This window comes from Cryptomeria japonica, chromosome 6 (assembly GCF_030272615.1).
Source record: "Cryptomeria japonica chromosome 6, Sugi_1.0, whole genome shotgun sequence".
NCBI lineage: Eukaryota > Viridiplantae > Streptophyta > Pinopsida > Cupressales > Cupressaceae > Cryptomeria > Cryptomeria japonica.
This window is the reverse complement of record NC_081410.1, coordinates 112,356,661-112,374,634: the sequence shown is the minus strand read 5'-3', so window position 1 is coordinate 112,374,634 and position 17,974 is coordinate 112,356,661.

Here is a 17,974-nt window from a genome sequence, read left to right as displayed (position 1 = left end):
TCATTCTTCCTTGTCTTTGAGAAGCATCTCAATAATTCATGTCAAAGATTTCAAAAGACTTATGATCATTAATTTACTTTCATTTATTTTTAATATATTGGAATAAGAGCATTTATATGAGTAGATCGTTGGATAGGATATCAAAATTTCAGCACAGGATAAGTTCTATAAAACTGTAACCTTTTTTCAACACCAACGATTGTGAAAAATCAACATGGAAGGAGGAAAGTATTAGAGCCAAACAACCAGAAGGAGACATCGTTGAAGGATCTGAGGACCTCCTCAATAAAGAGGGTCGACAAAAGCAAGAAATCAATGGAGTAGGAAAATCTAAACGAAGATCTATGAAAGGATTTGATGCATGCCCCAACAAAATTGATCAGGAATGATAAGGAGATTGCAGCAGATAAGAAGGTATCAACAGTTAAAAAATAAATGATAATGACTCTATTCTAAAAGTAGCATGTGATATTTTTAGTATAATTCAAACAAGAACAAGATCAGAATAGAGGATCTTGTAATGAATTCGACCCTAAGAAGACAATTGGAAGTCAATACACTAGGACAAACTTAGTATATGGAAGATGAGAAACTTGGATAGTCAGAACAAGATATTTTCCTCAATAATGATGAAAAGGAAGCAAAAGCATAAATAAACCCAAACTTGAAAAAAAACTTGAGAATTAGTCCAAAAGAAAAGACAAATAAAGTCACCCCTGATTGCAATGGAGGGAAAAGGAAAGGGAAAAAACAAATCAAAGAGAGGAGTTTTAGATGGGATGTTCAAGGACAGGTGAAAGATAGAATGTTGAAATCTAGGAAATAAAAGTCTTTTGGGGTAAACAATTTTATATCTTTGAAAGGGTAAGTGGGGTATTGGAAAATTGTGTTCATTTGTGTCATATATTGCATTGTTTGGTTGCCTTTGAGATATCTATCAATATATTCAACCTTTCTTTTTTGTGATAGTTTGAGGTTTGCTTGCCTATAGAATTTAGGAATGAAACCTGTTATATTTTGGAGATTAAAGAACAAGGCCCCTTTTATTATTTAGAGATTGGATGATGAAAATGAAAACCTATTGACTTCCTAAGGATAATCTCACACAAAGGTTGGATTTATACTTCAAAGATGTGTTTGAATTTTAGCATATATTTTGTTATTTGGTTCTTACAAAAAGTTATATATTTCTAAATATTCATTACATAACATGGAAGAATATATTTAATAATTATTGAAGTTATTGTGCAAGAGTATCTACTCATATTTTTATGTTATTCTTTGAAGCTTCAATATATCTATAACATTTTTACAATTGATTATTCCATATTTTGTGATATCATTACTATAAAAATTATTTATATATGTGTAATATATGTATATGTATATGTATGCATGTGTGTGTATATATGTGTGTGTGTGTGTGTGTGTGTGTGTGTGTGTGTGTATGTATGTATGTATGTGTGTGCATGTGCAAATGTGTGTGTATATATGTATATGTATATGTATATGTATATGTATATACACATGCACACACATAAATGATCTATCTTGTCAAAAAAGTGATGAATAATAGTAGTTACTCACTATATGCTCTCACCTTGACCTTAGAGTATCTTGGTGATCAGAAAGTGGTAAACATTATATTAAAATTGGTTAAGGATATTGTATCTCCTCTCTTTCATAAATTGTGTTTCAACTTTTTTTCTTCTTCCTTGTTCTTCTTTTCAATGATTTGTTAATTCTCTTCCTTGATTTTTCTAGATACTATTCCAAACTTGTCTTGATCTCAACATTAAGTTCTCTTTCTCTCTTGTTATTTTTCTTTTCCATCTAAAAATTGATTTATTTTTATTCATCCTAAATCCCTTTTTGTTCATCCTCCAAAAAATCAAACTAGATTGTTCTTAACAATTGCATATTTTCAATATCTCTCCCCTTTCCATCAACACCCCTTCTATATCCCAAAGAGTTAGTACCTATCATGTACTATTACTCAATAACTATCATAGCTTTCATTAATAATCCATTTGTTGGCCATTTGGTGGAATTGATTATGTGTTGCATTGATGTTTTGTCATTGATGCCAACACTAGTTGTTTGGATGCTTTACCGGCACCCTTCTGGTCCTAGTAGGTTAAGTGGTTTTTGGTTAACTTGGATCCAGCATGATCCGGTAGGCTTCGGTATAGTCTGGTGATGGAATTGGCTTGTTCATGATACTTATACTCATATTTGGTCAGTTATTTTTGGTCTAGAGATCAGATGCTATCCTGCTTGCTTAGAAGATTGGTTTCTGGTTCCGGTGAGGGTTTTATTGGCAAAGCTTTTGATGGAGATCTTTGATGAATTACATATGTGGTGTTGGTGCAGCTTCTGATGGAGTTTTAGGATGTTGTTGGTGATCATGTTCGAGACTTGGTGGTTGGAGATCATTGCTGAAGCGTGTGGACCTATATTTGGTCCTGGTTGATCTAGGTTATGGACCAACTTTAATATAACGTGTGGATAGGACCTATTGATGTGTTTCTAGGATGTCTTATGTGTTGATATTATTTGTTTGGTCTAAGGCCGACATGGTTTGTAATTATGTAATTGGTTTATTATCTGGTGGCCAACCTGATTGTTTATGGTTAAGGGTTTTGTATAAATAGATGTAAGATCTCATTGTAGATCATCATGGTTATTATTAGAGGTCATGGTCAAATAATGTAATGTGTGAATAATGTAATATCATTCAGGCAAAGGAGTTGGTCGATCATTGGAGATCAAATTGGGTTTATGCAAGAGGATTTAGTCCTTTGGTATTGAACTTAACCGGAACTGTACTCAGGCATAGGAGATGCTATCTTTTGCAATTCAACACTTCTCTGGATTATAGTCTGGATTTATATGCAATCAGTGAGGCTCCTTTTGTGATGAAGAGTGCGCTCTAGGTTGTTGGCCATTCTGCAAGTGCAAGGCCCCTTCATTGTAATTCACATACTTACTGCAGAAGTATTATCTGACTGTGGGTAAGTTTCCCACCATGGTTTTTCCCTTTACCGAGTTTTTCACGTATAAATCTTGGTGTTATGTGGATCACTTTTATTTTGTGATTATTGTTTATGCTTAATTGGTTTAATTGCTATTCCGGTATTTATGTTTTGGGTTCTGGTATTAAAGTTTAAATTTCTAATTGTTCCTGTAATCTATGACAACTGATTCACCCCCCTCCCCCCACCTCTCATTTGTCTTCTGGTTATCTGAATTGTCTAACAATTAGTATCAGAGCTTTGGTCCTCTCTACAGAAAGCTTAACTGCTTGAGGAAGATCCTATGGCGACTAATAGTTCAAGTTCATCCAGTTCTTCTGGAGCTATCTTTCGAAGGGATATTTTGAGGCTTGATGGAGCAAATTACACAGTATGGAAGATTCGGATGGAGACTCATCTGAGATGTCTTGGCAAGGAGATTTGGGAGATCACACAAAATGGTGTCACACCCTATAATTCGGGATCTGGCAATCCACCTCCGGAAAACTTGGACAAGGAGCTTGAGAATGATTGTAGAGCAAGAGAAGCCCTCTTGTGTGCACTATCTGATCAGCAAATAATGGGATTAACTGACAAATCATCTAGAAAGGCTATATGGGAGAAGTTGGAGACTCTTAATGAAGGTGACCCTACAGTGAAGATTGCTAAACTTGATGGTTACTGGGTGAGATATGAAAACCTGAAGATGGAAGAAGATGAAAGAATTATTGCTTTCATGGAAAGGGTAAAAGAGATTGTTATGAGAATTCAATGTTGTGGTGGAAATATGAGCGAAGATGAAATTGTTTCTAAAGTTTTGAAAGCCCTACCACCAACTTACAAAATGAAGGCTACTGCTATAAATGAGTTGAGAACAATAGCTAATACATTTGTCAATAGAGATACTTTGGTTGGGAAACTATCTTCTTTTGAGCTTGAGGAATTTGGACCTTCTGGAGCAGTGAAGACTAAAGCTTCTTTTCATGTATCTACATATACAATTGGTAAGCAAGATTGGAAAGATTTATATGCAAAGGAATTGGAAGATGTGAAGAGAGAAGATGATGATGTTGAGCAACTTGAAACACTATTTGCTAGAAGAGTACCGAAAGGACCAATAGGAAGTAAGAATGAAGGAAAAGCACCTTTTAAATGTTTTGCATGTAATAAGATTGGTCATTTTGCATCTAGATGTCGTGAAAGAAATTCAAGATTTGAAGAAAGAGTTAGAAGATCATTTAAGCCTAACCCTGGATATCAGAACAAGTATAAATATAAGAAAAACAGAGACTGTAGACACCTAAAATTGTCCTGTCTAATTAAATAAATATTTTTATTTATTTAATTATTTTAGCATAATTCCTCTATTAATTGAATAAATCTTTATTTATTTAATTAATTCATTTATCCTCTTCTAGCCTTATTTCTCATTTAAATAAATACTTTTATTTATTTAAATTACCCTTTTCCTAAATTAAATAAATATCTTATTTATTTAATTGATCCCACTTCCTCTATTAATTAAATAAATCCTTCACTAATATTGTTGAACGGCTTGACCGGTTCCTGTTTCTGGTGATTGTCTAGGCCAAAATCTAGCCTTAGAATCATTGATTCTATCACTCACTGGATTAGATCACTACCCGACAGAGATTACTTTAGTGGCGAATATTCGCCAATGGCAAATTTTTTACGTCGGCCATGTCGAAAATGGCGAATATTTTGTACCGACTAGGGGTGGCCATGTCGCCAGAACATTATCAATTTTTGTCAAAGTCACGGCCCGATCGCCATATGTTTAATGCAATTAATTGTTTCTATGCGATGATTTCGCCAATACAATATATGGTGGACACATAGTAAATTTAATTGTTTCGCCTACACTCTCCAAGGTTGCCTTAATAGATGACCTTAATTCACCTATAGGCATCTGAATATTTGTTAGCCAGGGGGACCCAATTCGCCCGACATCTTGTCGACGCGTGTCTCCATTCACCCAAACTTTCGCCAACTATATTGTATTCGCCTATTATTTGGACGACCTATAATCGCCTCAAAAATTACATAAGTCGTATTTGGACGACCTATAATTGCCTCAAAAATTACATAAGTCATGTTATAGTTACGCGGGATTCGCCAAATATTTGTATACCATATAAAATTCCCGCGGAATTCACCATATAAGGATTAGTATAAATACATGCAAAGATCAGATCTATCTCAACACAATCTGGTGGGTTCTAGGCTTTGAATACTGTTCAATAGCGAAGTTTTAGACCAAGGAAAATCATTGTTGTTGACTGCATTGATGACTACTAGTGACCTAAAGCCTAAAGGTGAGCGATCATATTTTTGAAGTGGTATATTATACATTATAGTCTATTATTGCTTCTTTAACAAATTGATATTTTTTTGGCAGCCTTTATTTCGTTTGAGATGTCAAACAGGAAGAGGGGTAGGAAACCTGAATGTGGGGAAGGCCAGGAGAGGCCAACAAAAAGTAGAACGTTGTCTTCGTACCTTGGCATTGGAAAAGATTGTGGTGAAAATCAGGAAGGTACATCATCACAAGTACAAGTACAAAATTTGCCACCTGCACCGCATGTTGAAGATGACAGCGAACCTGATATCTCAGATCAGGATGATCTTGAAGAAGATTATCTGGTAGATACCCAAGTTAGTCGGAATGATATAATCAACTTGGGTGATAATGCCATTGATGACAATGCATGGAAGGGGAAACGAAAAGCCATATCAAAAAAGGGTGAACCACAATCAAAAAAGGATCGGGAGTGGGATATGTCAGTGAGGAATTTTCAAATTAATTGGGCATCAAAGTATCCATTCATTGAACCAGTGGAGAATCCAATTGAAGGCGAGCCTCCAATAGAATGCAGGTGTAAGATTTGCATTTGGAAACATAACAAGGAAATTAGGTTGCAGCTAAAATTTGACACCATAGAAAAGCATATGGGTAAAGTTTATGAAAAACAAATGATAGACGGGGTTGAAAAATTAGTGATAAGATGGAAAACAAAGGAGGAATGTAAGCATGTGAGGAATGCCGAAGAGTATTATTTTCATGAGAAATTACAGACGAAACCTGCTGAAGTTAAAGGTTCTATTGAAGCTATTTTTTGGAAAAGCAATGCAAATAGAACAACTGGAAAAAGTTGTTCAGTTAAGAGTTGTTTTTCATATTTTGAGCAAAGGGCGTGCTATGACAAATTTCCCATCAATTAGTGGTTTATTATAGTTTTTGAAAGTTCCTAACTATCCTAATAGACACTGGTTAGTAAACAGTGAATGTGAATGGGCAAGTTGCCTTGCTAAGGTTAAAAAAGAAGATGTACAGGAAAAAATAAGAGAGCCAAACTTCATTGCATTTTCTTTAGACGAAGTTATGGCAGTAGACAATACTTCATGGGTATGCATGCATGTTTATACTGTAAAGAATCATACCCGCCAACCTCATCTACTATCTATTGCTAAAATGAAGGAGAGTGCGACAACGGAAAATTTATTTCAACTAGTAAAGAGAAGTTTAACTGAATATGGAGGTATGGATGACATGATGGTAGCCAAAAAATTGGTTTGTGTTGGAGCAGATGGAGCTTCAGTAATGCAAGGTCATAGGAATGGTCTTTGTACAAAGATTGAAACTTCATTTGCACCGTATTACTGCAATTCACTGCTTGGCTCACAAAATTAATCTAGCTTTTGGAATTGTGAGCAAGTTTGCTTCAGTTAAAAAAATTAATAATTTAATCAGAGAGCTCTACTCACACTTATGTCGAAGTCCCAAGTGATTAATGGAATTTCAACACTTTGCTGATGGATTAACTGATGGGAACAAGCTTCTCAAGGATAATGATACCAAATGGATCTCTTTGGATGGTCCAGCACATCGAGTGTTTTCAGAATATCCATCCTTGATTGGACTATTTCACACAACTCACGATGAATCAAATCAACCAAAATTTCTTGAACTTCTTGGCAGGTTAAGTAATTTAGAGACACTCTTAACTTTAGTAGCTCTTCTACCCATGCTAAAGGAAATGAGGAATATTATGAAGGCTACCCAAAAAAGAGCTCTGTATATTGTAGAATATTCTACGCTGCGTAAGATGACATGCATGACCCTCGACAATCTCTATCAAAATCAACCAACACTATCTAATGAAAAATTTGTTAAGTGGTGGACACTCACAGATTTGAACAATCCTGATAAATTTTTACAAATCGGTGCAGACGGGGAGGTATGTGCCAATGTACAGGGAGTTAAGATACCAATGCACTTCTATGCCACGATTGACCCCGAGGAACCAGGAAAGCGCCCCAGGAAGCAAAAAGCAAGATTTACAAGGGAAGATTTCGACAAGATTGTTGAGACTGTAACTACTTCTGTGAAGAAAATTGCATATGATCTTTCCTCACAAATTAGAAGTAGATTCCCTCCTGACAACCTACTCGAAGCCATGTCTATTGTGTTTCCTCATTATTGGAGCTTCAATAATGCAGTTGATTTTTTAAGTAAGCTACTGAATTTGATAAAACAATTTTGCATATCTAGAGAATTGAATGGAGTAACTATCAATGGAATATTAGACAAAAATCATCTTCGAGAGCAATCATCTTGTTTTGCATACATTATGAAATCACAATATGCCAAAATGGAGAACCCCCGCGAAGAGGGATCAGTAACAAGGCTTTGGAAATCTATAGCTAAGAACTCAACGTTGCATGATTTAATGCCAGAATATGTGAAGCTTGTTGATTTATGTCTTACCATGATATTGGGTTATGTGGAAGATGAGAGAGTTTTCAGTGCTTTGGGGTTCCTAAAATCAAAGCTAAGAAACAAACTAGACAAAAATTTAGAAAATTGCTTGAGGCTCTATACATCTAGGTATGATGTCCACACTTTTCCTTACGATAGGGCACTACAAATCTGGAGGTCCAAATGTGAAAGAAGAGGTTTGGGAAACACTTCAAACCAAAGTGGGACTATTGACTCATGTATTGGACCTACTGGTAGCATTGAGATGTAGTTCAACGAAGGTATGCAAACTCGGAGTGAAGAAACCACAGACAAGAATCAAGAAAGCACTGAATTTGATGAGGATGAATGGCAACTGTAAGAGATTGGTATTTATTAATCTTATTACTGTATCTCATCATTCATATTACAAAAGCATATTACTTTTTGCAATTAGAATTTAATATTGATTTGTAATTGTATTTTTCAACTTTCTATTTCTAGATTTAAAATGGCATAATAAAAAAAAACATAACGTGTTTATTGATACAGAGATGTTTATTGTTTATTTATACATGTTTGAGTCTCAAATCTGTGTGATACATTTCAGAACCATATGATACAATTCATTCAATAGTAATACACATGTCGAGAACTTAGATTTTCATTAGTTCTTTCAAAATATAGCCATATGATACAATTCATTCAATAGTAATACACCAATCTGTGTGATTCTTCATGCCAATTGCAAAAGTGAATACAAAGTTTCAAAACCTTTTGGAAATGACCCTAAATTCCCTTTTATAGAAACAAGGAAGCATCAATAGCTTCAGGTCAAATTTCAAGTTTGAAACATGTGAAGACTGAACATCAAAATTACAAACTCAGCACATATTTATATGGCCATCACAGGCCTATCAGCAATTTAACATCTGCTACATGTTTTATGTCTCCTGTTAAAAAAACAGAGTTCAAAATTAAATATTAATTCATGCCATGACAAATTAAACATAGATAATAGCAGTACCTAAAACCTACTAATCAGAAATAGAGAAATGCATAAATGTTAAATCAAGGGAGAATTTGAGAATACAAATTTACTGGCTGAAGTTTTGCACTGTGCATCATAGATTCATAGGCTGGATTAGCAAAATAGCAATAGCGAGTGAATCATAGATTCATAGGCTGGATTAGCAAAATAGCAATAGCGAGTGAATCATAGATTCATAGGCTGGATTAGCAAAATAGCAAACAGAAAAAACATGAAACCTTGAAATTAAGAATAAAAGAAGAAAATTGTGCAATACATACTATGATTCTTAAGAATTATGTGCCAGTTTTTGTAGGGTGCTCCACTCTTTTTCTGATGGAAGGTCAATATTCTGTAAACTATGGAAAGTCAACTCCAAATTCGTCAACATTCCATATTTAGAAGATTTACTTGACATCACTATTTCATCCAATACCGAATTTAGAGTTGTAAATGGTTGGATGAATTCTAGAAAGCTTTTGGGAGTTGTGTCCTTTGGAAGCAAGTCTAAATCAGACTTCATTTTTATCTCCATGTTTTTTTTGTAAGCTTCTTCTCCAATGAATTTATTTGATGTGTCAAAAGGCTTAGGCAAACCAAGTTTAATCAAATTATTTTTCTTTTCTTGCAGCTTCAATATCTTTTTTCCACAACTTTCCATAACTTATGTTGTTTCCCTTAGCTTCTGGCATTTTTAAATGATAGATGGTGTCTTAACTGTGGCATCAATGTGGCTCTTAATTCCCTTGAATGCTAAGTAGCTATCACTGGAACTGTAGACTACTTTCAGAATCTTTTTTGCCTTTTCCTCTTTTGAATAAAAATGTGTGCTCTTCTCAAAGTGCCCTTTGATTTTTATAAAAATTAGTCTCATACTTTCAGTCAATTGAAACCATTTACACAACTTCTCACTCCTCTGCATTATTTTCCGCCAAAGGTTTTCTTGTATATACTTAGTTGTATTTTTCATATTATCTTTCAATCTATCCTCCAAAGTTTTTATTTTATCATTTGCATTGTGCGGGCCTTCTTTCATTTGTGCACATTTCTTTCTTTCTTCCTCTACTTCCTCTTGCAAATGTTTTTCTTTTTCCTTCCCATGATCCAATAGGTCCTGTATTTTTTTCATTTTGGCGACAGCAGGCTCATAAATTTTGTATAATTTTTGAAAACTGGCTTTTTCCTCAACAATTTTTTTACTGCTTTTAGCCAGTTTTTCTGTCAGGTCCTTCAATTCTGCATCCTTCTTCTCCTGCTCTACAATTTCTACTGTAGAGCCCGAATTTTTTATCCTTTTCTATAAATCATTGCACTTTCCATCTGCTGCTTTCCTCCTTGATTTTTTGTTTTCCAGGTCTGCCTGTAACTTTTCTATTTGTTTCTCCAGTTTATTTTTTTCTCTCTCCACCTTTAGCAGTGAAGTGTAGACCACTTCGCTAGTCCTTTTTGACACAATAATTTTGTCCACATTATGTACTTTGGAAAAATCCATTTAGATGGTGCTAACTTGAAATTGAGAGGGATCTATCTAACTGTGTGGTGGATTTTTATCTTTAGATGGGCTCGGGGGCATAACAACCATGAACTCCATCATATCTTTCTATGGGCCATATGTTGGAAATACCCTGTTCCTTGCAGGTTGTTCATTTACAACTTCAGACATGGAAACCCTATGAAATGTTTTTTTTTTCTTTATTTGCTTTTTTTGTGTGTTCATATTTTTCATAGTAATCACGAAATTGAAAATCTAGGCTTGCTGAAGCAATTGAATGTTTGAAAGGTGACATAGGAATACCATAGGCTCCAATTCCACTTATTCTTGTGGTTTTAACTAATGCTTGACGAGGATTACCAACAACAGTTCCTAATGCTGTCCCACTCCCACTGACACTTTCATGTGTAGTTTTCATAGTCTTTTGAGGTGTGTGATCTGAAGCTGCAAATGATTGATTTGTAGTGTCAGTGGCACTTGATATAGGATTCTCAATAGTATGAGATTGATTATCTACCTCTAGTGGCCTCTTGCGAGAGATATTTTGTTGTTGCCCTTATCCAACACCAAGACAACTAGTATCAGTAGTAGTACCCATGCCAACCCCACCAATCACAACAGCACTTGACTGAACAATAATAGGAATACTATCCCCATATTCCCCACCAATGGCAGTGGCACTTGATTCACCACCAATGGGAATACCATGATGTGGTGGTGGTTGTGGATTTAAACCTGAAACAAATGTAGGTGGACCCTGAGGGTAATGAGTAGTACCTATTCCTGATGAATCTAAAGAATCAAGTCCAATGATTGGTTTATAAGGACCTTTTGATTTGACTATGATGGAAGTTGTCCCTGAAGTGGATACGAAATGCCCTCTCCTCTGGGACCTAGACCACCACCTTCAAAACCCATTTTTTCCACAAGGTTTGCCCCTTTGCTATATTTTTCTTTCATGGACTCACTGACTCCACCTAATATTTTAGGGACTGTAGTAGTTGTTGGAGGGGGCTCAACGACAACCTCAAGCTCATCATCATCTTCAGTCCTGCAATGCTCCATATCCCACAATTTGCTAAACTTTGCATCCTTGTCAATGCTCTCAAATTCTGCACTTGTCTTTGGTTCACCGAGATTCCTCCTCATATTCAAAACATCATTTATTTTGGTTTGAGTGAAATAATTCTCTTTACATTCATGCAGAATTGATTTGGGAATAGATTTCATAGATGGATTAGCATATTTTAGGTAGAAATTGTAGGACCTCCTACTTTGGATGCCCTGGCCCTCCTTTGTTGTCCTCTCTCTGTGCATTTGCAATGCCATAATTTGTGACGAAATTTCTTTTGTTGAAATGTTATTGTCAGCTGCAATTTTCTCCATCTCTTTTTTAACCTCATCCCAGGAGTCCATGTTTCTAAGCTTTTCTAGCAATGGTTTACTTTCATGTTGACATAACGTTGAAGTGTTCCCATTTTTCTTAAGCCTTGCTTGAACTACACCGATTGGATCATACTGCCAGAGACCCTTATCACCAAAGTTAAAAACTATCAAAAAATCATGTGCCACATTGAATGCTTTTCTCTCAAATCTGAACCCTCCACATGAGAAAGGCAAGGAAGGAAATATGCTCTTCTTTTGCTGACCATGGAAGTGCTTATCTGTGCTCTCCAATTGTCGTACATACTCTAATGCAAATACCCTCTCTGTCACATGTATTGGAAGTCTGTATGGTTTTACTGTCGATCCATAAAACCTTAACATAGTGAATTCTTCCATGAAGAACCAGTCAGCCAATTCTATTTGACTTACGAGTTGAATGCAATCTCTACAAGACACGGGCAACCTAGGCATTGGAGTGCTTGTAATTTCATTATACATTGGTGCCAAAAAGAAGTCTACAAAATGGTTGTAGTTCTTTCTGTTATCATGCATCCTTATCTTTAGCGTCCAATCATATATTGGACACTCTATTCTCTTCCCAGTCTTCTCATCAATCTTATAGCTCACAATTTGAATCGTGTTGGTCTCGAATATTGCATGATACTTGGATAGAAGGAGATAGCACAAGTAGGAATAGAACCTAAATGTCTTACAAGAACCCTTTTTGATCATTAGTAATTATTTTTGCATGGATTTTACAATGTTCTCAATAAAATTATATCTTACTAGCTGACTTGCACAATGGATATTATAAATCATTTCAAGAAGGCTTGCACCCACTTCCCTATCATTTTTCAATCCTAGGCAAAACGACAGCAAGGAAATACTATCCCCAACCCATGGAACAAAAATGTTAGAATCATAAGGAGGCTTATGATTCTGATCCAACACAATACCAGTACCACTACCACTCTTTATTAGAGCTTTGACAAATGAATCTCTGCGCCTTGGATCTAGACTCTCATAATTCCCCGCCAGCTTTTCAAGGTCAATTTGGACGTTTGATTTTTGGGCTTCAAATCCTAGGTTCAACAAACGAGCAAATTCTCCCTCATTTATGGATAGAATTTCCTCTTTTGTATTTTTATTGACAATTGCTTTTTTATCTTCATCATAATTTTTGGCGTAGACCATGACAAAATCAAGGCAAGGGAATACTTCAGGTAACACCATGCTTCCCAATCCAACATCCCACGATGCGATTTTATTTGTTTTTTGTTGTAACATTGGGTTGAAAATAGTAAATTTTGCCCTGGATGCATCTCCCGCCTTACAAGACAATGTATATCTAATATCTATGATACGCTTTTCACCATGGATAGCAGGGTCATAAATATCATGGTATTCATCAGTGAAACCTGGTGTTTTAACCAATTTGGTTAGGTACATTTTGTTTTTCACTTGGCTTCTTGTTGAACTACTGCTTCCCATTTTCCCAATCACTATTATTGTTAATAATTCAAAATAATTCTAGATAAAAACCTGAAAATACTAACCCTCAAATTGGACCACGAGATTACCAAAAGCAAAAAAGGCGAGATGTAGGTGTTCTAGATTTTACCCGGAAATTGAAATTTCTATTTCACTAGATTGGCGCAGACAGTCTCTGTTGCAACTTGCATTCCTCAATCTAGTAGGTATTTCTGAATCTCCCTCGATTTACAGGTTTGTCCATGAAATGAAAGACGATTATGATTTACGAGTCTCTTATTTTGAAAAATCTGAAAAGTAGAAAAGTAAAACCTAAAGGGCAAAATATCTAGAATCATGTTGTAATTTTATTAATTACTATTAATAACTATTCAATGTCGAAGGACAAAACATTCATTACTTCAGTATAAATTCTGAGGACATTATGAATCATGTTGTATAAATTCTGAGGATATTAAATGTAATACGTTCAATTATGGGCGAAGTTCTCCCAAATGTGTTCACTTCCCATATTCGGGCCGAAATCCATCCTAAGTCGTTGATCTTTGCTCATCCAACGAACGAGGGACCCCAAGGTACCTGTTGTGACTTTACGGGTTTGTTTTTTAAGTCTGTTTAATAATTTTAAACTTCCACCCGAAAAAGTGTTTTATAGACTTAATTATATTTAATTAAATTTAAAATGTTTCAATTCCAGGCGAAGTTCTCCCAAATGTGTTCACTTCCCGCATTCAGGCCGAAATCCACCCTAAGTTGTTGATCTTTGCTCATCCAACGAATGATGGTACCTGTTGTTAGTTGTCATGGGTCCCATGACTTCTGCCAACTTTTGGGCACGTCACCATACTCGTGTCACTTTTCCGGGCAAAGTTCTCACCAAGTTGTTCACTTCCCACATTCACCCTAAAATCCACCCTAAGTCGTTGATCTGTATTCATCCAATGGTCGATGGTACCTATTTTTAGATGTAGTGGGTCCCACGACTTCTGCCATTTTTCTGGCACGTCACCATACTTGGACACGTGTCACTTTTCGGGTTTGATTTTTAAGTCTGTTTAATCATTTTAAACCTCCGCCCAAAAAAAAGCTTTATAGACTTAATTATATTTAATTAAATTTAAAATGTCCAAATCCAGGCAAAGTTCTCAAAAAGGTGTTCACTTCCCACATTCAGGCCGAAATCCACCCTAAGCCGTTGATCTTTGATCATCCAACGGTCGTCGGGTCGATGGTACCTGTTTTCAGATGAAGTGGGTCCCACGAATTTTGCCATTTTTCTGGCACGTCACCATACTCGTGTCACTTTTCGGGTCTGTTTTTAAATTTTATTTAATCATTTTAAAATTCCGCCCGAAAAAGAGATTTATAGTCTATAGACTATAGACTTGATTATATTTGATTAAATTTATAATGTTCAATTCCGAGCGAAGTTCTCACAAATGTGTTCAATACCCACATTTGGGCCAAAATCCACCCTAAGTCGTTGATCTTTTCTCATCCGACGGACGATGATACCTATTGAGAACTTGAGTGTTGTCAGATGTCGTCGGTCCCATAATAAGAGACATTTAAATTTTAAAGATGTGCAAACTGCAATAGTTTGAGATAACTATTTAATATAATGTTAATATTATTTGTAAAAATTTGAAATTCAAAAATAGTATAAAACATGAAACTTAGATTCTAGACTAAAACAAATTACTAAATAAAAATATAAATTTTGATATAAACTTTGAAAGATAAAAGTTTAATATAAAAAAGAAAACATTCAATATTAAATCTAAAATATTAATTTAAAGTTTAACAAAATTCTTTGAAAATGTGTTTACGATATATAATTTTAAAAAATAGTTTAAAAATATATATAAATGTTCAACATAAATTTAGTGTATTAATTTTAAAAAATGTGCAGTCCTTAACCTGTTAAGGCGAGCAAATTTGGAAAGTACAAATGCCAAGGTGGCGATTAATTGTTGCAGAAGGAGTTGTCTGCGGCATGTCGCACGAACGGAGGAAGGGGAGGATGGCAGGAAATATTTTTCTTGATCTCATGGCATTAATGCCTTATCGTGCATATTCATTACCCAACCTATAAGAGTTAAGACGAAGGCAGAATTTATTACCTTATGATATGTGTACCAGTTTTTTCTTTGAAGCAAAACAAATCTGTAGTTCGTAGAATCATAGCTTCTAATTTTTCCTTTGAAGTAGAAGAAAAATGTAGTTCGTAGAATCGTAGCTTCCAGTTTTTGCTTTGAAGCAGAACATATCTGTAGTTCGTAGAATCGTGGCTTCTGTAAGACATTTTTTGCAGGAAGTGCTTTTGAAATTGCTGGTGACCATGAAGGCCAATTTCACACTTCGAACAGACAAGAAGTTGGTGCCCTTTTTGGGCAAAGTATCTGATAAACGAATGCAAGGACTGTTCAAGTTTAAAGAGGAGAAGTTGTGGGTGGCAGCTTGACTGATGCTTGCGGAGGAGGTGGCACATATCAATCACCGGTATCGAACTAACATGGAGGTTTACTCTCTGATTCTGGCATGGGCCTATGAATTCGAACTAGAGGTGGAAAAGGTAAAACTCACATTGGTCAAATTGATTGATGGGGATTTTTTGATTAACCTGGAATCAATCTTGGAGTGGGTGGTGCTAGAAGTTGGCATTCGAATTAAGGAAGGGGACGACTAGGATGAATTACTTCCTTTTATCCGTGGCCCAGAGGATGAAATCAAATACCAATGCCGTGAACATGCCCGAGTGGGGTGGGAAGCGATGAAACTCTTTGTGAAATTAACCAGGGTGGATGAAGTCCTGAAGGCTTTGCATGTGGTGGCAAGGATGGAGGTTAGTAGGGAATTGAGAGATAGGGCTCAAGAAGGAAGGGTCATATAGCTACTAGAAAGCTTGGAGGGTGACCTCAACTTCGGGTGCCTAAACTGCATTCCAAAAATGAAAGCTGAAGCGGCAAAAGGGAAAGCCAAAGCATCGACCTCCGAGGAGGGAAGGGACTGGGAGGAGGCGACTCAGGGGGATAGTGAGACTGAGTGAGCGGCCTATGGGCAATGAACTAGTTTTTTTGTCTGCTTGTTATAAGCTGTGGGCAGTATGGTTTTCTCTCTATCTGCGTTTATGCATGAATGATTGCAAATTTTGTATCTTGAAACTTTTGAATTAATAGAATGAAAAAACCTTTACCAATAAACTTTTGTATCTTGAAACTTGTGAAATTTGGTATTTCAAATGACTATATATTTATAAAATTATAATCAACCATATTCAATGTACAAATAATTAATGGAACGAACTGAATTTTTTTTTTATAGCATTACATAAAAAAGATCACAGTATTAAATTTATTTCCATTGTTTAACAAATAATTGAAATAACGTAGCTCATATACAAAAAGCATTTGAAATAAATTAATTAATAAAAATGAAATAGAATCATAGAAAGCATTTTTATATCCATAAGACTGTAAGAGACAAACTGAAACAAACTGGAATTTGAAAAATTATCATTAATATTTATGCTTTTGAAATTTACAATTTTTTCATCTGAGACTCGAGTCCCCCAAAAACTTAAAAGCCAAAATGAGTGAGCCACTGTCACTTAGCCTGTTAGGGTTCAAATACATAGGAAAAAAAACTACAGGCGGGCAGGGCTAGGGCACAGGTAGTGGAATTGTTTACAATTTTGCCCTAAGAATCTAGCCCTCCTTCCATGTAGAATTCTTCAGACAACATAAGCTGAGAGAATTCTTCAAGCCACATGTAGTTTGGAAAGTGGTCCAAGAGGAACCATTTCCAGAGGAAGTCCCTACCAATCCACGCCCATTTTCTGTGATGCGTCACCTGCTCCGCATTTAGGTTTAGGAGAAACGGTTGCCTGGCCACTGGCATTGCTTGGTCAGGGAGAAGAAGCTTGGATAATTCATTCGCCCAAGGGATCCCCACCCCTACTTCTGCAAGGACGACAAGAGTAATGTCATCTCCAAGGAAGTCTTCCTTAAAAACCTTCCTCAGCAGCATCAACATGTCCACCTTGTCTCCTCCCAGGTCTAGAAGAGACGCTAAGAAGCGGGATGTAATGTCCGTGTTAACACCGTACCTATTTTCATTTTGCAGAAACTCTCTGCCCAACACCATCTGCATAGCCTCATTAGTGAACGACCCAACCTCATTGCAGACTGATTCGAGGGTTGGGTCTCTAATGGAGCCTATAAAGGCCCGCTAGTCCTCTGTAGAAATGTTTCTCAAGCAGATGGGAGTGTCCATCTTGAGAAAACAGATTAATAAATTAAACAACCTGAGCCTATAAACCTAAAATACCATGAGCTGAAGCTCCGATGATTTATCTACCAAATGGCAAAGGCTAATTGAAGATGAAAGAAGCAGAGATCATATATAAATTATTGAAGCTCTTGATTGTAATAATTACATCTTTAACCATATTAACTACTATAAAAAAATTTAAATCTTTCGTATCTTTGCAAATCTTTCCCATAAATGCACTATTGTGCGAAAATGGAAACAACTATGAACCAGTACCAAATTGGCAAGTATCACATTGGAAGTCGTGGGGATAGAGTGGATTGTCGTAAGTGAATAGATATATATTAAATGAACAAAATTATCGATCATGATTTGTGACATTTGATACATGTCTATTGAATCCAATTCCATTCCGGGCACTTTCTGGTGAGCTATGTTCTCTTCAGAAAATTGGGCCGAAATAAAACTTCAATCATTGATCTACGATCATCAAACGGTTTAAAATCATTGATAGATTTTAGGTATGTGTC